General features: G+C 34.8%; 1 protein-coding gene across 2 annotated transcripts in view; it reads left to right on the top strand.

Moving 5' to 3' along the window:
* LOC145240064 (uncharacterized) overlaps window positions 1-27,351 on the top strand; it is a 359,978-nt gene that overhangs the window by 46,508 nt on the left and 286,119 nt on the right. The window contains exon 1 of one of the 2 annotated variants that reach the window (XM_080103691.1): window positions 6,615-6,755. The exons of the other annotated variant lie outside the window; for it this stretch is intronic. The gene's annotated coding sequence lies outside the window, so the exon portion shown is untranslated. Of the gene's footprint in view, window positions 1-6,614; window positions 6,756-27,351 lie in introns of those variants that run through there. 2 annotated transcript variants of the gene reach the window in all.

Raw genomic sequence — 27,351 nt, forward strand, 5'->3', positions numbered from 1 at the left:
AATTCTATATTTTAATACACTGCTTTCTTTTCATTTTTTTAATACGATCTCTTTTACTTTCTTATATCTGATACATTGTTTCACTTTTTTTTTTTTACGAAAAAATGTTGTTTGCTGCTGTAATGAAAGACGCTAGGCGAGTTACGAAAAATAGTACTTTTTCTGCAATCTTAGTATTCGAAACGGGTAACTTCTGCTTGTTTTTTTGTTTTTTTTTAAATGATTTGTTCATTTTCTATTTCTTTAACTATGTTTTTTATTTATCTGTTTTTCTTTTTAATCGAACTAAATATTTAAGTAAACACATTGTACACACACACACACACACACACACACACACACACACACACACACACACACACACACACACACACACATATATATATATTTTTTGTATAATATATACAGGAATTTACATCGGTAGTCGGTACCGACGGTTTCAAGCCCAGTATGTGAGGACTGCTCTTAATGTCCTCGAGAGTCGGCTGAAGAGAGCCTGAGGCGGACATTAAGAGCAGTCCTCACATACTGGGCTTGAAACCGTCGGTACCGACTACCGATGTAAATTCTTGTATATATTATACAAAAAAATATATTGCTCTTATTTCGAGAAAGGGTTTTCCTTAATAATAGAGCACTGTATGGGATTTCTTTTTCTACAAAAAAGTACAAGTATATATATATATATATATATATATATATATATATATATATATATATATATATATATATATATATATATATTAGTGATGGTATGACTCCAATATTTTTCCCGATACAATTACCGATTTCGTACTAAATTCGCGATTCTTTATAAATCTATAAATATTTAACAATAAAGTTATTTTTCCCGATTACTGTAAAAACAAACAAACAAACAAACAAACGTTAAATGTGCATATATTTTCTCAAACGTAAAACCACACTTGTGTGAGGGGGGTGATCTATAGATTTTAGATTTATTAATAGCTTAAAATCAATAAATATTATTTTATCATTACTACCAGTACTGGAAGAATTTGCTTTAAACACAATCAAAAAAAAAAAATAAAAAAATAATAATAAAGATAATTAATTGAATCTTTTAATTCAACAGGGATTTGTCACCACAATACCATATTTAAGTTTTCTCGGCAACTACTGGACGGTTCCGTTTGAAATTTTTATGAACATTTGTTATGATAAAGTGCAATGAATTAAGTGATACGATAACAGCGAATTATGTAATCAGTTTGATGCATAGTTAGGCATTAGTAATGATTTATCAGAATTATATTTTGAATGCTCACGGATCTAAATATATTAAAGCATTAATTTAGCATAAATCAACTACGTCAACGTGCTATAACTTTGCTCGTTTTTTAACGGAATAAAAAATCGTTCATATATATATATATATATATATATATATATATATATATATATATATATATATATATATATATATTACAAAGGAGTCGGTCCTGGATATGACCTTAAACTATATCCGATGGTGAGGCTCCAGCTTGCGGGCTTTGTGGAGTGTGGAGCCTCCCCTTAATTGTCATTGCTCCCAGGTCCACTCTGACACGGACTGTTAGTACCTGTTAGGGTCCCAACTATGGGTTAAATAGAAACCGATTTGAGAAAAAAAATCTATTAAATATTTTTTCTTCAAAATCGCTGGATTCGGTATTAAATAACCTGAAAAGGGTTGATATGCTGTAACAAAAACAACCAACCAACCAACAAAGGAGTCACCGCTTATCAAGGCTCGGAGGCTACTAGAGGATAAGGGTTAATAAGCGTATAGTTGTCAATGGGACAATGTCGTAATAATTGTTAGTAGTGGAAATTTGATAAATTGGATTAATTAAGATGAACGGCTCATCAAAAACTTGTTTACGTTGGACTTGAAGACGACTATATTATAGTCAGCTGGAAAGTAGACAAAAGGAAGAGAGTTCCACAGGTGTGCAGTTCTAAGAAAGAAACTTTGTTCATGGAATCTACGATTAGATTTAGGCACAGATACAGAGTGGGGAAAATTATTGATAGTGTTTTCAGCTAGACGAGTGTTTATCGTGAAAATTTGGCGAGAGGGGCATAGATTGGAGCTCAGACGAGAACTTGCCATAAAAATACCGATAAAACAGAGACAGGCTCGTATGAGAAAGAGGTTGCAAGGAAGAGAAAAGGGATTCCCTCACTAGGCTACGAAGTCTGTTTTGAACTCTGTCAAGGTAGGATAAGGTCTTTTTAGCAGCTCCTGCCCAGATCTGGCAACCGTACTCCATCCTTGTATGTACCTGGTTCTTATATAAGTAGAGAATTACATCAGTACTGAGATATCTACTGGATCGATTGAAGAATCCCACGATTTTCCCAGCGACCTTGGCAACAGATTTGATGTACGTATTCCATTTCAGATCAGGAGTAACGGTCAAGCCCAGGAGCTTGTCAAAACATGAAGCCTGCCCAAGATGAGAGTCACTCATTTAATTGATGCCAGATGGGGATCAGAGCGTTGATGATGTAAAGACAGAAGCTTGGTTTTAGATATATTAAATGTAACCAGCCACCTCTTTCCCCATTGTACCACAAGCTCAAGATCAGAGGAGAGAGAATCGGAGAGAACTTGGCCGTTAACGGTCTTTGATGTACTGCCATAGATGGTAGTGTCGTCGGCATAAATATCTACGAATGATCTAAGGATGTGATTTGAAAGATCATTGATGTAGATTAGGAAGAGAGTTGGATCCAGGATGGACCCCTGAGGGACTCCAGCATTAATACTCTGAGCTTCTGATTTCTCCCCATTAACCACTTCTCTTATGGACCTATCAGACAAATGATTTAATAATTGAGAAGACATTTCCAGCTATACTGTAATTGGAGATCTTCTGAAGTAGACCTTTATGCCATACTCTATCAAAAGCCTTTGATAAGTCAAGACCAACTGCCCTAGAAAGGAAGCTTCCGTCAAGAAATTCGCTAATCCTTTGAGATATAACCGTAAGTACATCTGCTGTAGATCTAGCAGAACGGAAACCATATTGAATATCACTAAGAAGTTTATGTTTGCTGAGATGACACGACCATCTACGGCAACACATCAAAGGCTGTAAATGACTAAGTTCTCTCTGATTCTCTCTCCTCTGATCTCGAGCGCGTGGTTCAGTGGGAGAAGATGTGGCTGGGTACCTTTAATGCATCCAAAACCAAACTCCTAGCCTTACATCATCAGCGCTCTGATCCCCATCTGGCATCAATTGTGATGGATGGCTCTCGTCTGGGTGAGTCCCCGTGTTTTGACAAGCTTCTGGGTTTGACCTTTACTCCTGATCTGAAATGGAACACGTACATCAAGTCTGTTGCCTAGGTCGCTGGAAAGATGGTGGGATCCTTCTACCGCTCCAGAAGATATCTCACTACTGATGCAATTCTCTATCTATATAAAAGCCAAGTACGTCCAAGGATGGAATACTGCTGCCATATCTGGGCAGGAGCTGCTAAAAACAGCCTATCCTGCCTTGACAGAGTACAAAATAGACTTCGTGGCTTAGTGGGGGATGCCCTTTTCTCTACCCTGCAACCTCTCTCCCACAGAAGAGACGTTGCGAGCCTATCCTTGTTTTATCGTTATTTCTATGGCAGGTGCTCGTCTGAACACCAATCTCTGGTCCCCCCTCGCCAATCTTTCACGAAAAACACCCGTCTAGCTGAATCCACTGTGAAAAAATTCACCCACTCTATATCTTTGCCTAAATCAAAACGCGGATTCCATGAACAAAGCTTCTTTCTTAGAACTGCACGCCTGTGGAACTCTGTTCCGTCTGCCTGCTACAACTTGGATGTGTTCAAGTCCAACGTTAACAAATTCCCAATGAACCGCCCCCTTAAGTAAACACTTCATCAAATCTCCTCACTAACGTAATGTACTAGCAATAACCCTTATCCCTGAGTGGCTTCCGGGCCTTGATAAGTGGTGATCACTGTGTAAAAAAAAAAAAAAAAAAAAAAAAAAATTGAGGATCTTCTCTGGAGATGTCCCTACCACATGGAACGTCATCTTTAATGTAGACACATATTCTATGCCCATAGCGATCTTTGGGTCAGATTTGAAAGTTAAGTTAGAGTATTCTTTAATTACGAATTCATCTAGGGAAATAGTTGGTCCAATGCCAGTTCGCTTAGGAATAGTAAGTCTGGTTTAGTCTCCTGTAATTGGATTTCAACCTCTGAAAGGTTGGAAAGTAGACCCCTGATATTGGAGAGGGAGACATAGTAGTGGAGGTCTACGTCGGATATTGGAGATACGGATTTAATCGTGTATTTTTTCTGGAAAATTTTCATGATGGTGTTTTGGGATTTGTAGAACAAGTCGACAGACTTGCTTAGAGCAGGGCAGAAGAGGGAAAGTAAGAGAGAAAAAGAAATGAATAAATTAAATATTTTTTGTAGCACATGATAAATTAAATCCTAACAATTATCCACTAATATAGCATCGAGAAGTTCCACCAGAAGCTACTGCATGGTCCAGAATCTATTCATCAAATGGTAATACAGCAGTCCCAGTACTTTGCACCTGCTGATAGGACAGCCTCCTTAGGGATTAATCCAAGGTTCGAGTCCATAACTATCAGGCGGATAATGTCAGTCCAGACAAAACGTTTACTTCCAGCACCCTTATTAATGACATGGCCACAAGGATTGACACAGAAATAGAAAGAATCCGAAATTTTCTGTTCAAGCAAAATACTGCCAACCTAGAATACAGCTTTTTCTTCTCACTTTGTTAGAAAAATCACTGAGGACTAATAGAAAAATTAAGAGAAACAAGAGTAACGGGAGCTGCCGATAACGCATCCACAATGCATTGTCTACTCTCCATTAAAAACAAAAATGATAATATTAAGTATTGTACTTAATAAAAGTCCAACGGATGTGTTTTAGAGATAGTATATAAATAGATTCCCCTCTCACTAACTGAAAATAAATAGAATGATCGAATCTATTTTTGATGTAAATAAAATCACCTGGCTAGAAAATTTATTAAATAAAACAAATCAAATATAAATAAAAACTGAAATAAATGCTTAATATTAACATTTGCAGTGGAAAATAACATTAAAGAGTACAACACACTTAACTGCCAGTCTTCCATCTTCACTGCAATTATTAAAGACGCATCATTAAGTATGTTCATATATATATATATATATATATATATATATATATATATATATATATATATGTGTGTGTGTGTGTGTGTGTGTGTGTTATTTTTAACCAAGATTTATTTATTAAATTTCGGTAATGTTTATATACCAATTAAACCAAAGTCACTATTAATTGACCCAGTTAATTAAGCTCTGTATAAATAATCGAGTATATATATATATATATATATATATATATATATGATTGTTTACAAGAATAAATCAAAATAGTCACAGTTACATCGATTAAACATAATAATAATAATAATAATAATAATAATAATAATAATAATAATAATAATAATAATAATTGGAAAAGTGTGCACGACTAGTTATAAGAAAGGGAAAACTGGAAACGACAGAAGGCATGAAACTACTAAACCAAACAGAAATGAAGGCACTAGGGGAACAAGACGACTATAAATATTTGGGAATTCTGGAAGCGGACACCATCAGAACAACAGAAATGAAAGAGAAAATTGGAAAGGAATACCTCAGGAGAACAAGAAAACTCCTGGAAACGAAACTTAATAAAAGGTATAAATACATGGGCAGTATCACTAGTAAGACACTCTAGACCGTTTATAGGGTGGAGAAAAGAAGAACTGAGACAACTCGACCAGAAAACCAGGAAACTCATGACTATAAATAATGCACTTCACCCAAAGAACGATATTGACAGGCTCTACGTGAAAAGGAAAGACGGTGGGAGAGGACTGATCTGTATGAAGGACACGAAAAAAGAACTAGAAAAATACATAATACAAAACACTGAAAGGATAATTATGGCAGCGAGAGACACTGAAAAAAAAAACAACAACAACAAAACAGAAAACAAAGAGACAAATAACAAAACGAGAAAAAGGGAAGTGGGAAGAGAAACAACTCAACGAAAGACTCATAAGAATGACAAAAGATGAGAATAACGAAGTTATGGGTATATTGTATTTTTTCAATCCCGTTAATAACGTGACACACTGAAATCAACAGATATTTCTATTTTCTGCTATAGTTTCGCTAATATTGCTTTAAATACTTGTATTTTCTGACTGGAGTAGCTGAATAGTATTGTAAGCACTTTCTCAAAGTTGCATGGATTTTTATTCACTCGTTCCTTAAATATTTAAAAAAATGTAAACTCGTCAATAATTTGATACGCAGGGTATATATATATATGCGGTAGACAGAGAGAGAGAGAGAGAGAGAGAGAGAGAGAGAGAGATTATATGAAGCATTGAAACTTGCTTATATATACTTCCGGGATCTCGGCAATTGGTTACGCGGATGTAGGGAAACGTACCGGACCAATCAACGCTCAGTCCACACTCGCTCCACCCAATGAATGAAGTCTCTGTTGGCATGTTTGTTGAGTTTTGCTCACAAAACAGCAAAGCTATTAAACATTTTATGCTATTTGTTCTCAGCCATTTTTCTCCTTTTTCTTTCGTCGGGAAATTATTAATTACACGTTTGCTTATCGCTATGAATGCCTTCCAACAAACAAAGCAAAATTATCTGCGTTTGAGCTCATTCGTCCCGGATCTCCAGAAACAGGTTAGTGAATCCCTGTCCATTACGACCCTTGTTTGTATTCTTGATGAATGCCAGGATGTAGATCCCAGAACGAGGTTTAAACAGTGCGATTTTTTTTATTACATGACAAATCAGCCTATTTTTTTTTTTTTTTATCTCAACGTATTTCTCTTGATAAAATAGTTTCATTTATAAAACCTAATATGTCTGTCTGTCTGTATGTATGTTTCCAGTTTTTCAATCTAGCCGCGCGGGGCGGGTTAAATAATTCCATTTTTGTGGACCATTATTTTATCGGTTATTACCGGATTAAAGATAGATCAAAATTGAAAGAATTAGAACTTGGCAAGCGTAAATTACTTTAAACTGCTATTCTACGCATACGCATATATATATATATATATATATATATATATATATATATATATATATATATATATATATATATATATATATATATATATATATATGTTAGGTTTCTTTTCAGTTATTTTTTATTCGACTGACCGTAGCTCATGCTGTAACGTTTCAGGCGGGAATACTACAAATTTTGCTTCCGGTTTCGATTCCCGCTGATGTTTTTTTTAATTAAGAAATTTGGACAATATACAGGGTGGTCGTGTGTACAATATACAGGGTGGTCGTGTACAATATACAGGGTGGCCGTGTACAATATACAGTAATACATGTATGTTGCTAATCAAGAAAAGAATTTACCAATTCCTTTTTTTCCCTTTTTAGATGCATCTAGAGTTTTCAATGATGCTTTTCTTCAAATGCATTTGATCATATAGCAAGCAAGAGAAAGGGAACAGATAAAAGGACTAGTTTTGAGACTTTCAATGTATATACAGGGTGATCGCTAGAAAAGCGGGAAATTTGAAGGTCAGCTTAGATCATGAATAAAATGCGTGATTGCCATTTTTTGATTGGTTCTTTTGTTGGTTTTCTGGGTAAAGAGGCTGCAGTAAAGTGCATGGGCGACATTTTGAGTACTATGAGTATAATATAACATTTGTCTTTGGAAAACTTTGTAAAAATTATTATTTGTAAAAATAAATCGTTGTTTGACAAATTTCCCGCTTTGCTAGCGACCACCCTATAATATGAATTAATCGATAGAGAATAGGCTCCATTACAATATATACGAAAACTGGATAAATTAAAATACCATATTTAAGCGTATTTTACGACCAGACAACACCAGGCGCACCCCACTACCTGTTATCTTTCTGATCCCGGGTAATTTCGTAACCCGATTTCTTGTATAATAATATGATGAGAAATTATGTTAATAAAGAAAATAGTCTAAAGACGATGAAGTTTAAGAGTCGATTTCTCCTAAGAATTGAACATTCCATAGGGATCTTAGCTAGAAAAGATGCGATTTGTTCTCGACCCAAATCGCATGCATGTTGTGTTTTTATCTAACGGGATATATATATATATATATATATATATATATATATATATATATATATATATATATATATAAAATAAAGGATTAAGGACTATCCACTTATTTAGTGTTTCCTTTTCAAATTAAATATGTTTTAACACTTTTCAAAGTGTTTTTAACATGTTTTATTGACTATTTGCTCTTATTATAAGCTCTATCTCCTATTTGGTTTTATCGAGCTTTTACATCTGGTTGAGATTACTTTATACATATACATTCTTTAATATTTATAATATACTTTATTTTTACCATCTTGGATCATTTTGGTAAATTTAATTGTAATTTTTATTTTATTATAAGCTCCCGCTTGGTTGAGCTTTTTTATTCTCTCCAGATATGTTTGAAAAGGAAAGCGTTCCTCTGTCTGCCCAAAATATCCCTATTCCTACCCAACAAGAATATATCCACAAATTTGTTCTAGCTTTTAACACTTTCCTCAAAAATATAAAGTGGAAGGCTTATCACCATGACTTGAGCATTAACAAGAAACGTAAAGCGCCTATTTCTTCTGAACACCAACCTCACCCAGACATCTTAACAAATAATCTCCCTATCAACTGTCATAGAGAACAGAAGAAAATCGAAAGAATTGTTGCCAAATTTTACGGATTAAAAACCACTGCCCACCCCAAATACAACCCTTACCTTGAGGAGTTTGAGAATTCCATGTTAAATTTAGTCCAAAAAATTAACTTTAAAAAATAAAAACACCATTATAATCCGGTTACTCGAAAAATAAATAATTTTGTCGAGAAAGTTAAAAAGAATAAACATATATTCGTCCTTGCTGATAAGACAAACAATAACTATAAACTTGACTATCCTACATATAAAAGATTTTTGTATAAAGAACTTAATAAACCTTATAAAATACTCCCTCGTAAGACTTTAGATTCCATTAATTCTGAGGCTAAACATTTACTGACTTCTATGAATATTCATAACTTCACTTAAATAATTTCTCCGGGTACACCTATATTCACTCTCAAAGATCATAAACTTAATTTTTATGACCCCACCCCGTCAGATTGATCTGCCCATCTAACTCTGACTTAAGTGCTGCAAGCAAAAACATTTTAAATAGAATCACCCATTGTATTAAGGAAAAAGTAAGTTTTCCTCTTTAGCTAAATTCAAATTCCGTAATTAATTTGTTTGTCTCCCTTAAAAATAAACACCTCTTTAACATCATAATCTTTGACATCCAAAATTATTATCAATCAATTTCTCCGATCCTTTTAAATAAGGCTCTGATCTTTGCTAAAATAAATTCTGACTTAACTAATTTAGAAATTAAATTAATACTCCTAGCGAGAAAGTCCCTTATACAATTTAACAATAAGTTTTGGACAAGAAATGACACCCCTAATAATTTTAACATCTTGATGGGTGCTTCTGACTCTGCAGAAGTTAGCGATTTAGTGGGACTCTTCTTACTGAAAGAACTTAAACACCCCTTTAAACATATCCAAGGGGGCCTTTATAGAGAGGATGCCCTTTTCACTACAACAACAAGTCCAAGAGAGTACAAAAAACAATTAAAAAATTACATAACTTCTTTAATAACTTTGGCCTTTCTATACTTATCGAACCGAATTAAAAAACTTCAAATTTTCTAGACGTTACACTTAATCTTAACACCGAAACTTATAGCCCTTATCATAAACCCAACCTTACGCTTTTATACGTCCATAAATCTTCTAACCACCCCAACTCAATTATAAAATCTATAGTACCATCCGTCTCTAGAAGAATTTCTGCTCTTTCTGCTGATAAAAAACTTTTAATCAAAATGCTACTTTCTTCAATAATGCCTTAAGGAACTCAGGACACACTGAAAAGATTAAATACAAACATTATGCTCCTCCTGCTGGCCACCTTAAATCTGTAATCACACACAATATGACTCGCAAGAAAGCAGATCAAATAAAAAGATTTGTCGCTATCAATGACAATGAACCAGTCCACATATATAATCCAAACCAAAATACTAATCATAATACCTCTAATCCATCCAGTCACACTAGGAGAAAGAACAATATTTGGTTTAATCCCCCATTTAGCGTAAATGTGAAAACTAATATACCTAAGGAATTCTTCAACATTGTACAAAACTCTTTCAAATACCCACACAGATATAGTTCTATTTTCAATAAAAACTCAATAAGGATTTCTTATGCAACAATACATAATTTACCACAAAGAATCTTAACATCTAATAACAAAAAAAAATAATAAAATCAGCCCCAAAAATCCCTTTCCCAATTAAACCCAAAACTAACTGTAATTGTAATAAGAAAGATCATTGCCCACTCAATAATGATTGCATCCATAAAGATGTTATATATTCATGCACAATTACTGAGCTCCCACGCAATCTTCCCATAACAGACACTAGTATTTTGTCATCAATTTATCCTTCTTCCCATTATCCATCTGATATAGTTACTAATCCAATATACCACTCGAGCAGCTCCTCCATCTACAATCATACAACTAGCAATAATAATAATAATAATAATAATAATAATAATAATAATAATAATAATAATATTGCTCCTAACAACCATCCTAACACTAACAACACTCATTATCCCCTCCAAAACAGTCCTCGTACATTCATTGTCCCAATGAACAAAATTCCAACTATTTCCCTAATACAAATCAGCAAATTAATATTATTAATTTCAGACCTTGAGCTTTTAATAAAGTACTGCATATATCGGCGCTACTTCAACATTAATTAAGAAAAGAATATCAAACCACATTTCTTTTAACAACCATAATTTTAATAATAACCAAAGAACTTCTCTAACCGCTTTAATCAAAAAACTTAATTCTTATGATATCTCCTTCTCAATCAAATGGAATTTCCTAAAAAAAAAGTTAAGTCTTATACTCCAGGCTCTATGTAAGGTCGCCTCTATACAACCGAAGCTATAGCTATAATTACTTTCCCTCAAAGTAACAATATAATGAAATCTAAAAACGAACTGATCTCTTTCTGTAAACATAAGTCCAAATTTAATTATGGTAATTTTGAAATTACATAGCTATTAAATTAACCTTTCAAATATATATAATATTTCTATAACATTATCGTTTTTTCTACATACTTTCTTAATACTTTATAACTTAATAATCCTTTATTTTAATTCTTTATTTCTTCTTTGTTGGGCGCCTTTTATCTGCAATTTCCGTTTTAGTATATAAATATTCCTATCTATCAAATATATCAATCTACCTGCACATTCATATCCTGTATGCATATTTACTTATATTTTACTATATGCATTTACTTACATACTTACTTGCTTTATCCGGAATTTGCTGATACCGGCCATTCTCTCTCCTTATTTTTTTTTCATTTTATTTTATGTCTTTTAATAACTCCTGCTGATATTTTCTTAAGTAATAACTTGTACATTTCAGTTGACCTCTTTTTTGCTCTATCTTTTTGGCGCCTTTTAACGTCATCTGGTCTGGGTCATTTTGACATTGGCTTTTCTATTTTAAATTTAATTCAATCACCATTCATTTTTTCTCTCTTCTTCTTCACTCATTTTTTCTCTCTTCTTCTTCACTCATTTTCTTAATTGCGCTTAGGGTCGGCAGCCTAGTCTAACGCATATCTTATCTTTCTTTTAATAATATTATTGGAATTCTTTCCCCATTTCCTTGTACCTATTTGTGAATTATTCCACGGATTTCTGCCTTTTGGATTATTTTGGACCATCTTCCAATTATGCAATTCCCTTGGATTTTATTTGTGCGAATGGAAATTTAACTAACTTTCTTGTATTTGCATGTTTGGATTTTATCGTCATTGGATACTTTACCTTTCACCAGACTATCCATTTACGTAAAATCATTTTTTCTTCAGCCTATTCCCTCTGCTTCATATTTTGTTATCAAGTAAGATCTTTGACTTACTTGTAGTTTCATCAAATACTTTTGCAAGCAAAATCCGATCCCGCATTTTGCTAAACCCTACCCTCTGATGAGAAGGAGAGTATTTCTTCGATACTCCGCGGATTAAGGACTATCCATTTATTTAGTGTTTCCTTTTCAAATTAAATATGTTTGAACTCTTTTTCAAAGTTTTTAAAAACATGTTTTATTAACTATTTGCTCTTATATATATATATTTTTGCATACGCATCACCACTTATCAGGGCCAAGAGGCCACGCGAGGATGAGGGTTAAAGAGTGTACGATAGAAATTGGACAATATAATAATCGTTAGTAATGGAAATTCTGTAAATTTGTTAACTTATATGAAACGGCTCATCAAAAACTTGTTTATGTTAGACTTGACGACAATATTGCACACACACACACACATATATATATATATATATATATATATATATATATATGTGTGTGTGTGTGCGTGTGTGTGTGTGTGTTGCATACGTATATAACGTACTATTTCGCGGACTATTATCCTCATGTCTATTTATTATCGGCCTGTGACAGGTCTAGTGGTCGTGAGTGTGTGTGTGTGTGTCAAACATATAATATGCATACACATGACGACATACCTGTCTGCTGCTGGTCGTTTTCAGGAGGATTAATGAAGACGCTTCAAGATATGAACCCAAGACGATGTGTGTTTCCATATGTTAGAAGTGTAAGCCATGTTTAGTTTCAGAAACGTTTCCGATAGTTCGTTGTTACACACAAGTCCTGAGAGAAAAATATTCTTACCGTGTCGAGACAAGGTTTAATATTTATGGAGCAATTCTGGTTTCTTATTGGTTGGGATCAGAACGTGAATTAATTCGATTCGTCAGATCCTAGCAGCATCGTTTTTAAATAGAATCGTCCGACTGTGTGGGATCATACCCCATTACAACTCTGTTTTGATGGGATGTGTCTCCTAGCGGCTTCGGCTGCACATAATGGCTGCACAGAATGTCTGCGACCTCATCACTGTGAAAAACACATTTCAAACTCTCATTTAAAAAAAAACAAACTTTTTACGAAAATATCTGAGAATAGCGAAACAAAGCTTGAAACGCGTTATAAAAATATTTTAAGATAAAAATATGATAAAAGGCCGAAAAACACACAATTGTTGATGGCTACACTCTTTTAATATATATATATATATATATATATATATATATATATATATATATATAACTACTTCATTTACTCACATAAATTTAATATACGAAAGTATAGATTTATGCGTAAACTTTAAGTATTTACTTCAAAAGTGCTCAATACGTAGGTAGAGCTAGTTAGTAATTTATAAAATATATATGGCGATTAAGCTACACTGAATATTCTGCGTTTCATCCACTATAGGATTCGTCAGGCTTATGCGCGAATTCTGTGGTTGCTTCTTGTTTTTATATATGTTGAGGATTTCTAGTTAGCCAATCAGCTGACGAATCCTATAGTGGATGAAAGGCAGAATATTCAGTGTAGCTTAATCGCTATATATATTTTATAAATTACTATATATATATATATATATATATATATATATATATATATATATATATATATATAATGAAAAAGAAATAAACCATAATCGAATGTTATATATATAATACATAAGTCGATTTAAAAATCACAAAGTGTACTACAACTCAAGAAAAAAGTGAAAAAAAAATTATATTCCTTTTTACAGGCGTATATCCTTGAAAAAGTTCGTCCGTACGAAAAGCGCTTTGGGTTTCGTTTCTTTTTGCATTTCGTGATTCATTTTTCTTATAATCGACTTTTTTATTTTATTACATTCCGAACTCTGTTCACTTTTTTCTTGAATTGTAGTACACTTCGTGAATTTTAATCTATTTATGTATTATATATATATATTTTACATTCGATTGTTGTTAATTTTTTTCTCACTATTTTAAAATTTTGCTATTCGAATAAATTTATATATATATATATATATATATATATATATATATATATATATATATATATATAGAGAGAGAGAGAGAGAGAGAGAGAATTGATATATAGTTTGCTTGAAACATTGTGTGGGATAGGTATGTAGTAGATATTTAGAAGGCTATCACAATGCGAGGAATGAGATATAGTCTGTGTTGATGAGAAGATGAAAACAAGTGGCGATTTACAAATCAATAAGTACATACATATGTATGTATATCTATATATACATACATATGTATGTATATATAGACATATATATGTATGTATATATAGACATATATGTATATAATTATTGATTTGTAAATCGCCACTTGTTTTCGTCTTCTCTCACCAACACCGACTATATCTCATTCCTCGCAATATGATAGCCTTCTAAATCTCTTATATATATAAATATATATATATATATATATATATATATATATATATGTATATATTCCAAGACACACGTGTGCATAATATACACCCATCCATGTTATGCTACAGACCCCCTCAACTAGTATACAACAGTACAACAGGTTGTGCTAACCTAGCTCTACTCATGTATTGAGCATAGTTGAAGAAAATACTGAAAATTTACGCATAAAATTGTATTTTCGTATATTAATTTATGTGATTAAATGAAGTAGTTATATATATATATATGTATATATATATATATATATTTATATATATATACTCGGGTTTTTGTTATTCAAAAGTAATAAATTAATGAATTCAACGAGGTTTTAGATAGTGCTCAATAAAAAGAGCTGATAATACTTATTTATTGTTAAATAAACATGGTCACATCCTGCTGCTACAAATAGCCATTTGTTTCAATCAAACAACAGATATCATCAGGCAGCGACTTGACTATTGACTGTTTATTCATTGAACATTTGAATAGTCAAGTCGCTGCCTGATGATACCTGTTGTTTGATTGAAACAAATGGCTGTTTTTAGCATCGGGATGTAAACATGTTTATTTAACAATAAATAAGTATATATATATATATATATATATATATATATATATATATATATATATATATATATATATATATATATATAGCGACGCTCTTTGTATAAACAAATCCAGCGGAGAAATTTGGACGATGTCAAAACGTCATTTATTCATTACCCACACAGCAGCAGCCGTATAGCGTAATGGTGAACCCCCTTGACTGTTATTTGGGCGGTTAGGTTTTCATCATGGCTTGAGGCAGTTGCCTGTCTAGCCGCACTGATGAGCTGTGAAACAGTGAAACAGCGAAAGTGTACTGTATTTGGATGACTATATATATATATATATATATATATATATATATATATATATATATACTAGCAAAAGTACCCGTCGGTGACTGGGTTCAAGAACAGCCTACAGAAAATGAACTCTGATTTATGAAAGTATGATAGGTTATGAAAAGGGAGGGTTGTAAAAAGATAGCTTCGAATTTGGGGGTATCAAAACCAAAGCAAAATATGATGAAAGTAAAAATAAAATAGATAAACCCATAATTTATTATACCATACCTATTCACACTGAAACACTTATCACAATATTCTGTGGATCTATATTAAAAAACCTTGTTAAACTTTGTGACATATTTCTATTCTATGGAAGTCAGGTGCGAACGAACACCCCATAATTTTATTATATCATATTCCTTCAAACTGAAACATAATTATCAAAGTATACTTACGCAGATAGATATGAAAAGTCATTATTAAAGTTTGTGCCTATTTCCATTCTATGGAGTCCTGGCGCGAACGCAGACCCCACAATTTTATTATACCATCACTATTTAAGTTAAAACATACTTATCAAAGTATTATTATGTACATCTATTCAAAAACACTTGTAAACGTTATTTTTATTTTTAAATTTGTTATTTCCATACTTTGTGGACCACGCGTGTACGCAGACCCCACACTTTTAATGAATCATCATTATGCCAGATCAAACATACCCATTCCTGTGTCTCGATACATCTTCTATCATTATATGCAATCAGTTTTCTATAATAGTCAAACATATAGGAGCCTATTCCTGACCAGCCACACACACACAGACGTTCAGCTTTATATTATATGATATATTATATATATATATATATATATATATATATATATATATATATATATATATATATATATCCATGTGACACGTATACATAATATACACCTACCCAATGTAATACAAATCCCACAATATACAACAGTATCCAGGCTAGGTAAATTAATTTTAAGTACGAAACACACACAATGTCGTATGATTTTAATTGTTATTTTCTTTACTTTTTTGTGACAATTGCGCTACAAAGAAAATTGTATAAACTTATTTTATTCACACGGCTTTCAAGCCTTAATTCAGATCAAACGCTCTTAATTGTGATAATTTCTTATCTCCAATAAATCTCATAAAACATATAAATGAGAAAGTGTTTGTCGATCTTACAATAATCAAATGATTGTGACACCCGACAGATCTGACTAAATACATTCTACTGAGCTATAACTATACAAACAATGTAGCCCTTGTTGAACTTCTTGATGAGCGGGAAGACCAGATAATCTATATAATTATAAAACTCAAATGACCTCGAAACGGATACGACTTCCGGTTTCGCATGGGTACATAAACAAATAACCAACTCGACAATAAAACGTATTGTTTTACTGTGTACGTTTTCAGCGTCTCAATTGTTTTTTTTTCGCGTTTACATTATCCAAATTAACAATTGTAAATAATTCCTGCATTTTTTTTACATCGTTCATTTCCGTATTACGTTTAAGCTATTTTAACGCAATTTTCTTACAAATTTACTTCAACCCGTTGACAACTATAAGAGCATTTTTAAAACGGCGATTTACCCATCGTCTTCATTTTAAAAAAAATTGTTCTCCATTTTTTTTATTCACCTTTCTTAAGAAAACATTCATAAATTTTCTTCTACACTACCAACATAAATAAATAACCCCGAAAATATGCCTTTTTTAAATTTGAATTACAAATAAATAACCAACGCGACAATAAAACGTATTGTTTTACTGTGTACGTGTTCAGCGTCACAATTCTTTATTTTTCGCATTTAAATTAAAAGATATATGGAAATTTGAATTTAATTTTAAGTATTACGGCATCTGTTCAGTGCACATTTACTTATAAGTATGGCACACCAATTATAATTCAACGGCTGTAAGTTTTTCTTTTCAAAAATAAACAATTATAAAGAGAACGATCCATAGAACCCTATCTATATTCTATTTTTATTTTAATATACTTTCATAGAACTGTTTCTGTTATGTCACAAAAAACTATTTTCTTTACGTCACAAGTGTCACGCTCATTCATTAATTCCATAGCTAATATAACATACTGACCCAACGGGTCATGGGTAGTCTAGTTATAATTTAAAACTCGTTGTTAGATGAAAGTTTTTGCTGTGGAACGAACTGGATTCGAACCTGGTACACACAGGATTTCAGTATGTTTCGTTAACCACTTAGCCAGCGTTATCTATTTACACCTAATTCCACGTTTTTAGTAACCGTGGGCTTGAGTATATGTTTCCCAGGGACGATGCCACAATTTTGCGTGTTGTGTTATCGTGACAAACGAAGGTCGGGAGGAAAAGGAAAGAACAATACACATTTATTCTAATATAAACAGTACAGTTTGCTGAAGACGTGTAAATATAGATATATGAAACGTAATGGTGTACTTTAATGCGTGATGTAATGTATACGAGTACATTCGGGTTCTTCTTCACAAGAATATAATTGGTTGGTTAAGTTATGAATACCGACTGGTAGACCAGCTTTGGTGAGACATCAAAAGATGCACCGTAACCATCACGATTAAGAATATACTAGCTTTGACCACGATCACCCATTCAGTGATACGACTTACTAGATCATAGCTTTCCGTTGCGAGTGAAACATTCAGTCATTCATTTAATTGAAAAAGAATAAACGTACAAGCGATTGACAGTTACAAGGTGGAAAAATGTAGTGAGAATTTAGGAGTCGATGTACAAAAAGGAACTATATGGAGAAGGAAAACCGTGGAGGTTCGACCAGTGTCTATCTAAAGCCACCTTGAAGCCCTGTAGTATGGGCTTGTTTACGACATCATCGAGTAGCTGATTCCACTCGAACCGAGAACGCTGTTTGGTATCGAAGCTTCCGGAACGGGCGAATGTAGACCTTTTTTGGGTTCCCACGAAGTTTGCCATCTGGGGCAGGGGTGAAGGACAGGTCCCGGTTCAGGTTGCACCATCCATAAAAGATGTTGTAGACGAGTATGAGGTCGCCTCCAAGCCTATTACGCTCAAGGAAACAAAAAAGATTTAAAGATTTTAAATGTTGCTTATAGGATAGCTTTCTGAAGCCAGCAACCATTATCGTCTTCGGACGCTGAACCCGTTCGAGACTCTGGACGTCCTTCACATAATAGGGAGACATAGCTTGAATACTTTATTCGAAAATCCGGCACAGCAGAGAGGTGTAGAGGGGAAGGAAGATAGAGGGAGTGAGACTACCAAAGTAGTGGCGTAAGGGGAACTTGTTGGCAGCGGTGATGCAGTATTCGGAGGGGGAATATGTGCAATACTACAGGTCAATATGCAAGCCTCCTAGACCATTTTCTCTCAACTTCCCCTGAGCTATGTTCACGTTCCGTTCTTTCTTCTCTAGGATCTTCCGACTACAGCGTCGTATCAGTTAAGATAAAAATGAAATGTAAGAAGTCCTCAGACGTAGCCCTCCACCGTACTGTATACCGATACTCTATGGCTGACTGGGATAGCTTCCGTACATCCATATCTGACCTACGTCTGGATTCCATGTTTAAAAAAAAGATGTGCCCTCTATAGTATCAGATCTGACCGACTGGTTAATTGTAGGCATAGACTGATTCATACCATGTAAAACATTCCAACAAAAACCTAACTAGCTAGCCATGGTTCTTCTAAGAATGTGCTGCTGTCACCGCGCACAGAAATCACTTTTTCCATAGCTACTAACGTAATAGATGCACTGAGACTAAAGCTGCATTCAGAAACGTCAGCAACCACTGTAAAAGAGTAAAAATAAATACAAGAGAGCTATATACTCAGTCTGTTAAATCCAAAGTAATTGATCAGCGGCTTGGTTCCCACCAGTTTTTGTAAATAACAAATAGGATCCTGAACACAAGCGTGCGTTCTATCCCAACCATTATCAATGGACCAGAGGTCATCTCGTCAGCATTAGACAAGGCCAAACTATTTGTCAAGAACTTTGCAGCTAATTCTAAACACATACTTAAATCATTCGTTGACATCTTTGCTGATGACACGACCATCTACGGCAGCACATCAAAGGCTGTAAATGACAAAGTTCTCTCTGGTTCTCTCTCCTCTGATCTCGAGCGCGTGGTTCAGTGGGGGAAGACGTGGCTGGTTACCTTTAATGCATCCAAAACCAAACTCCAATCCCTACATAATCAACGCTCTGATCCCCATCTGGCATCAATTGTGATAGATGGCTCTCGTCTGGGTGAGGCCCCGTGTTTTGAGAAGCTTCTGGGTTTGACCTTTACTCCTGATCTGAAATGGAACACGTACATCAAGTCTGTTGACAAGGTCGCTGGAAAGATGGTAGGAACCTTCTACCGATCTAGAAGATATCTCACTACTGATGCAATTCTCTATCTATATAAAAGCCAAGTACGTCCAAGGATGGAATACTGTCCATATCTGGGCAGGAGCTGCGAAAACAGCCTATTCTGCCTTGACAGAGTAAAAGATAGACTTCGTGGCTTAGTGGGTGATGCCCTTTTCTCTACCCTGCAACCCCTCTCCCACAGAAGAGACGTTACGAGCCTATCCTTGTTTTATCGTTATTTCCATGGCAGGTGCTCGTCTAAGCTCCAATCTCTGGTCCCCCCTCGCCAATCTTTCACGAAAAACACCCGTCTAGCTGAATCCACTGTGAAACATTTTCCCCGCTCTATATCTGTGCCTAGATCAAAACGTGGATTCCATGAACAAAGCTTCTTTCTTAGAACTGCACACCTGTGGAACTCTGTTCCGTCTGCCTTCTTCCCACCGGACTACAACTTGGATGTGTTACAGTTCAACGTAAACAAATTCCTAATGAACCGCCCCCTTAAGTAAACACTTCATCAAATCTCCACACTAATATAATGTACTTGCGATAACCCTTATCCCTGAGTGGCTTCCGGGCCTTGATAAGTGGTGATCACTGTGTAAAAAAAAATCTACCCTATGCGACGAAGGCCATCAACTCCCCATATTTCCCCTATAACACAGAACACGCTAGGTAACATACAAATATCTGTGCATGAGGTCGCCAAACTAATCAAGAACCTTGATTCCAGTAAAGCAACTGGCCCTGATGGCATCCCAATTATAGTGTTAAAAAAGCTTCAATCAGAACTTGCTCCCATACTTACGAAACTGTTTAAGCGTTACCTTAAGGAGAAGTGCTTTCCAACACCTTGGAAAACCTCATCAGTATGCCCTGTATTTAAGAATGTAGATGATAAGTCATCTCCCTCTCAGTATAGACCAATAAGTCTCCTGTGTGTCATGAGTAAGTTGTTGGAATCCATATTAAATAGAGAAATAGTCAACCACCTCAGTAGAAATAATCTTCTTAGTGGCACGCAATATGGTTCTCTCTAGGGCAATTGCTCTTGACATATCAAAGGTCTTCGACAAGGTATGGCATAAAGGCCCACTTCACAAGATTTCCAGCTACGGTATAACTGGAAATGTGTTCTCTATCATTAAATCATTTCTCTCTGATAGGGTAGTGGTCGATAGACAAAAGCAGAGGCCTGCAGTATTAATGCTGGAGTCCCTCAAGGGTCAATCCTGGGCCCAACTCTCTTCCTGATCTACATCAATGATTTCCCTAAACACATACTTAAATCATTCGTTGACATCTATGCTGATGACACGACCATCTACGGCAACACATCAAAGGCTGTAAATGACAAAATTCTCTCTAATTCTTTCTCCTTTGATCTCGAGCGCGTGGTTCAGTGGGGGAAGACGTGGGTGATTACCTTTAATGCATCTAAAACCAAACTCCTATCTTTACATAATCAACGCTCTGATCCCCATCTGACATCAATTGAAATGGATGGCTCTCGTCTAGGAGAAGCCCCACGTTTTGACAAGCTTTTGTGCTTGACCTTTACTCCTGATCTGAGGGTACAAAATAGACTTCGTAGCCTCGTAGGGGATGTACATTTCTCTTCCCTGCAACCTCTCTCCCACAGAAAAGACGTTGCGAGCCTATCTTTGTTTTATCGTTATTTCCATGGCAGGTGCTCATCTAGACTCCAATCTCTGGTCCCCCCTCTCCAATCTTTTACGAAAAACACCCGACTAGCTGAATTCATTGTCAAAAATTTTCCCCACACTTTATCTGTGCCTAAATCAAAACGTAGATGCCATGAATAGGGCTTCTTTCTTAGAACTGCACGCCTGTGGAACACTTTTCCGTCTAGCTGCTTCCCACCTGCCTACAACCTGGATATCTTCAAGTTCAACGTAAACAAATCCCTGATGAACCGACCCTTTAAGTAAACACTTCATTAAATCTCCACACTAACGTACTGTACTTGCAATAACCCTTATCCCTGAGTGGCTTCCGGGCCTTATTAAGTGGTGACCTCCTTGTAAAAAAAAAAAAAATGCACAATCACATTTGCGAGTGATTTTCCAAGTGGCGACTAAATATAATAAAACGCGTATCTTTTGACTATTGTGTTGTTTTCACCGACAATATTTGAAAGCTTATTACTTAGTGAAAATGTCTTTTCAATCTTTGTTTTTTGTTTATAAAAAGAGCAAATTCAAATAATTTAAACAATAAAAGTTTAATAGAAACATTACTACATTTATAATAAAAACTGTTTAAAAAACTTCTGAAAAAAGTCGAATGTTTATATTTTCAAGTTTCAACACCTTATTCAGTGTAATGCAGTCAACAGATACACCGAAAGCGTCAAGCTAAAAGGATATATATATATATATATATATATATATATTTTTTTTTTTTTTTTTACACAGTGATCACCACTTATCAAGGCCCGGAAGCCACTCAGGGATAAGGGTTATTGCAAGTACATTACGTTAGTGTGGAGATTTGATGAAGTGTTTACTTAAGGGGGCGGTTCATTAGGAATTTGTTAACGTTGGACTTGAACACATCCAAGTTGTAGTCCGGTGGGAAGCAGGCAGACGGAACAGAGATATATCAGCTCCTAACACAAACACGCGTTCATTAAAGCGACTAACTAGATGCGTAATTGAATAATATATACAAGATTCACGTTGACATACCAGTCCCCGTTAGATCACCGGTTAAGCAACGTTGAGCCTGTTAAGTACTAACATGAGTGACCGTTTTGGGAATTCCAAGTGCTGTATGTGCTCTCCACTTATCTCGGCATTGCTTCCAGTCGTCTAGCTAGCAATTCTGCTTGCCACTGGACTCAAGCAGTACCGATTCAGGAGAGGTGTAGTTTGGGCTTGCGCAACCTTCACATTACAGTTACACGCGCAGCTAACCTAACAGGGGATATCCATTGTCTCTGTAGACTAAACTGAGGCATCGCATAGACAAGACCATTCAGTTACTACGAACAAATCAATCCGTTTCACGGGACATATTTGCAACACTTTGAACGGTTGTTTATAGTTACGCCCGTGCATTTCTATGACTCTGCTTGTCTGTTGATCTGTCACGGTTTGAGTTTTAAATAGTATATCGCTCACCAAACGTGTAGATTGAATGGACGCAGGTTAATGATAGGCTTTGTTATTGTTGTTGGCGTTGAAAAGCTGACCTAACGAAACGTACGAATATAAGCTACTTGTAGGGGTGGCGGCGCCCGGCTTTGCTCGGTAGTAATAGGCTTCAATATGATATTCTAATTTGTCCAAATTTCGTACATATTAGAGTCGTGATTTTAAAAGTTAAAAAAAAAAGCATCCATCAAGCAGCCATCAGGTAGAATCGAAATCGAAAGCAGAACTATAGCATCGAAAGCTGGTAACGTTACCACTGTAATAAAATGACACGCATATGCACTGATTAAAAATAAACTAAGATGAATGTGCAAAATATATAACAATATTTCAATTTTAATCCCTTTTTAACCCCTTAAAAATTATTTTAACAGGCTAAAGACCCATAAAAGAACGGTCGGTAAAAAATCCAATCATTTGAGGTACATAGCGCTGCTCTGTGACTTTTAGTTTCAGGAGAGATAGAGTTTGAAAGTATGGAGACAGACAGATATAGTGTCTTTTATGTATTAGATGACGAATGTAATCATTAACATTTATTGTAAACTAGCTTGTGTGCCCGGCGTTGCTCTGGTGTGTGTTGAAAAAAAATGTGGTAGTAGGCAGGCAGGCTTGAGCCCGTGCAGCGAATGAGGAAAAGAACGTGAAAAAAGTTACGTCTCTTCTGTTGCATCAATCACCAAACCGGAGGGGCGAAGGTTTAAATTAAGGCTAGTCAATCGAAAAAACGCGATGATCTTCGAAAATATCGGCGAAAAAAGTGACCTCTCCATGTAGAAAAGTACCCAGTTGAGGGTGAAGGAATTAATATTTTTAGCCAATTTTTCAATATTTGTCGTTCGAAAGGTCGAGCTTAAAAACGATACCGATCTCGTAAATATTCGTCGCCTGGCCTTTGGGTCAAGATCAAAGTGTAGTATCTGTTCTTCAAATGCTGCAAGCTATGACTAGCTATGACTAGCAAAGACCAGATGTGGGGGCAACACAACATGCCTGACCTTTAACCAGCTCCCATTTCCCACCTCTCGGGAACTGGTCCCCTTTTTCCCTTCCCCCTCCCTTCACTCCTCACATTAAAAATTGGCCTTGTGCCTAATTTGCTCGGTGGGGGAGCAAATAAATACAATCTGTTCTTCAAATGCTGCAAGCTATGACTAGCTATGACTAGCAAAGACCAGATGTGGGGGCAACCCCACATGCCTGACCTTTAACCAGCTCCCATTTCCCACCTCTCGGGAGCTGGTCCCCTTTTTCCCTTCCCCCTCCCTTCACTCCTCACATTAAAAATCGGCCTTGTGCCTAATTTGCTCGGTGGGGGAGCAAATAAATACCATCTGTTCTTCAGATGCTACACTTCAATTTCTTGTTCTCTGTTAGTGGAGGAGAAATCCTTCACGACTGAGACAATTTTTTATTTTTGTCCCTTTTTCTCCACGTTAAAAAACGACCCTGGTGTCTAACTCTGTCCCGTGGGGAGGTATTGTAAATAGGAGCCACAGCAACAACAATCACAAAAGTGTGAAAATATGAAGACAGACAGACAGACAGACAGACACATAGCGAGTTTTATAAATTAGATTTCAAAGTTTATGTTATGTTTGTAAATTATTTCATTATCTGCAAAGGATTGTGAACTTTGCAAAGCGGCCGTTATTGGATCTAAGGTGTCGCCGTGGCCTTTGTTACAAATGAGTCAGCAGTTTTGAAACGTGAACAGGAAAGTGAACAGATACAATGACAGAGCGGATAATAGAACTGAATAGCTACAGCCGGGAGATTCGGGCGTGTATAACAGGTGTGTGATCTAGACAAGCAGTACATGACGTCACCTAATAGAAACAATATTACATTATAATGGAGATTCGGTGTCTGTAATAGGAACTACGTCACATTTTTAAAAGATATTGCATCATACTCTAAAAATAAAAAAAAATAAAAATAGTCGTAAGTTTTCTTACCTCCGCCAAGGAGGTGATATTTTCAGTTGAATGTATTTAGTTGTTTGTGTACCGCCTAGCGCCAACATTACCTGACCACGTGTCACCAAACTTTATCAAAATAAACCATTTACTCTTTTTGATACCTAAGTCAAATGTCATGGTCAAGGCAAAGACGAAAATCACATTTTTGAGGATAACTTCAGGACTCACGACACTATGACATAATTTCAACTTCCAATTTTACCAAATTTCATGTATGAATTTGATGGTCGTTTATAACAGTAATTTACACACAAAATTTCAACCTCATCAGATAAATAGTTTTTGAGTAGACAATGCTTTCCATGGCATAATTTTGAAAATACTTTACACAATACTGGTGGGTGGGGTCGTTTGACGTTGCCCGGTCGTAAAATATGGTTAAATAAAAATAAAATATAACAAAAAACGGGACTTGAGTGCGATCTTATCGTGTTATTAAAAGGGAAAAAATGCTTTGTGGTGAGTGCGCTTAAGAAAGTTGAGAATTTTAAAGTATAGGCGAGAGAAAACGTTAGTAAAAGAAAAAGAATGCCACGTGCGAACTTGCAAAGTTAAGTTTATAAGCGAACACGTTATCGATCGGACCACGATGACAGAGATGTTATTACGTTGCAAATTTAGCTTTTTAAAATGAAACAACGAAACGGCCGTTCGCGCATGTACGATTAACAAACCAGGATTTTTTTTTATCTCCCCTCCTTCAAACAAAACGACATTTCTACATGAAATAAGTGACAATTTTTTCTAATTTTTTGATGTTATGTGTCCAAAAGATCGCTAAGGATACCAGGTTCAAGCCTGTTCGATGCGGACGACAAAAGTTTTAGCAGACATACAAACACACACACAAACACATCCAGATAGCTGGGATTTATATAATAAATGGAGAAGTAGGCTTCAAACAAACAAAAAAAACCCTTGGCTCATCCCTACGTTGTTAGGCGAAGTTATGTTGTATTATAGCCGATTATGGTCTTTTTTAGTATAATGTAAGATGTTATATATGTGCCAAAAAGATTGTTGGTGAAATCTCGTTGCATTTTTAACTTATTCTTATTCACCCCAGACAAGGTTTTGTAGTCACTTGTATAGTATTATATTAGAATACCGGGGCAACGCCGAGATACATAGTCGATTATTATTATTATTAGAAAAATAAAACAATTAGATGTTGCAAAATGTAAAGTTACAGCTTTGGAATGTTTAGTCAGAAATTTTACTCAGAAATAAAATAAAGTCGATTTAAGAATTTTCGGAGTAGTTTTGGAATTTGATTAGAAGTAAACAGATTTTTGCTTACGCGAACATCAGCTGTTTGTATCTTTGATTGGGGTTTTGTTAACGTAATGAATAGTTAGTCAACAGAGACCACGTTAATGAGTTATCGGGAAACGCTTTAGCGAGCAGAAGTGTGCACGATCCCGTTAGAAGCAGCAAGGAGAAGAAGCTGTAAATATGTAGAAAGAGACTCAGCGTGCCAAACTTCAATAAGCGTGCCAAGCTTCATATGACAAAAAAAAAAAGACCGGGTAAAATTTAACTTGTTAATATGTCGAGCTTTCGAAGTTTAGACAAATAAAAAGGTATCTGCCTTTTAATCTGAGGCAAACAGACATGTTGTCATCCGTGTGAGTGTAAGAAAAGCTGTCGCATTTATTCATAAGGTTTATGTGTCATGTCATAATGTCTATATGTCACGTCTTATTTATTCATAATATTTATGTGTCACGTCATATTTATTCATAATGTTTATGTGTCACGGTGTTAACTACGTGTATTTGTGAAGAAGCGCTCGCACTCAAAATGAACAGTTTTTATATAGATAATAACTATTTCTATACCCTGTATAACGCATATATCAGATATCAAAGACACTGTTATATACACCAATAGACGACACACGGGCCCATGTAATATATATTAACACATGTAAAATATACATACACGTGTATATATATATAAATATATATATATGTATATATATGTATATATATATATATATATATATATATATATATATATATATATATAATAAAAATAAAATAAAAATTACAATTAAATTTACCAAAATGATCCAAGATGGTAAAACTAAAGTATATTATAAATATTAAAGAATTAATATCTATAAAGTAATCTCAACCAGATGTAAAAGCTCGATAAAACCAAACAGGGGATAGAGCTTATAATAAGAGCAAATAGTTAATAAAATATGTTTAAAAAAAAAACTTTGAAAAAGAGTTAAAACCATATTTAATTTAAAAAGGAAATACTAAATAAGTGGATAGTCCTTAATCCGTGGAGTTTCGAAGAAATACGTTTCTTCTCATCAGAGGGTAGGATTTAGCAAAATGCGGGATCGGATTTTGCATGCAAAAGTATTTGATGAAACTACAAGTAAGTCAAAGATCTTACTTGATAACAAAAAGTGAAGCATAGGGAATATA

This window comes from Euprymna scolopes, chromosome 19 (assembly GCF_053919585.1).
Source record: "Euprymna scolopes isolate OS-2025 chromosome 19, ASM5391958v1, whole genome shotgun sequence".
Lineage (NCBI taxonomy): Eukaryota > Metazoa > Mollusca > Cephalopoda > Sepiida > Sepiolidae > Euprymna > Euprymna scolopes.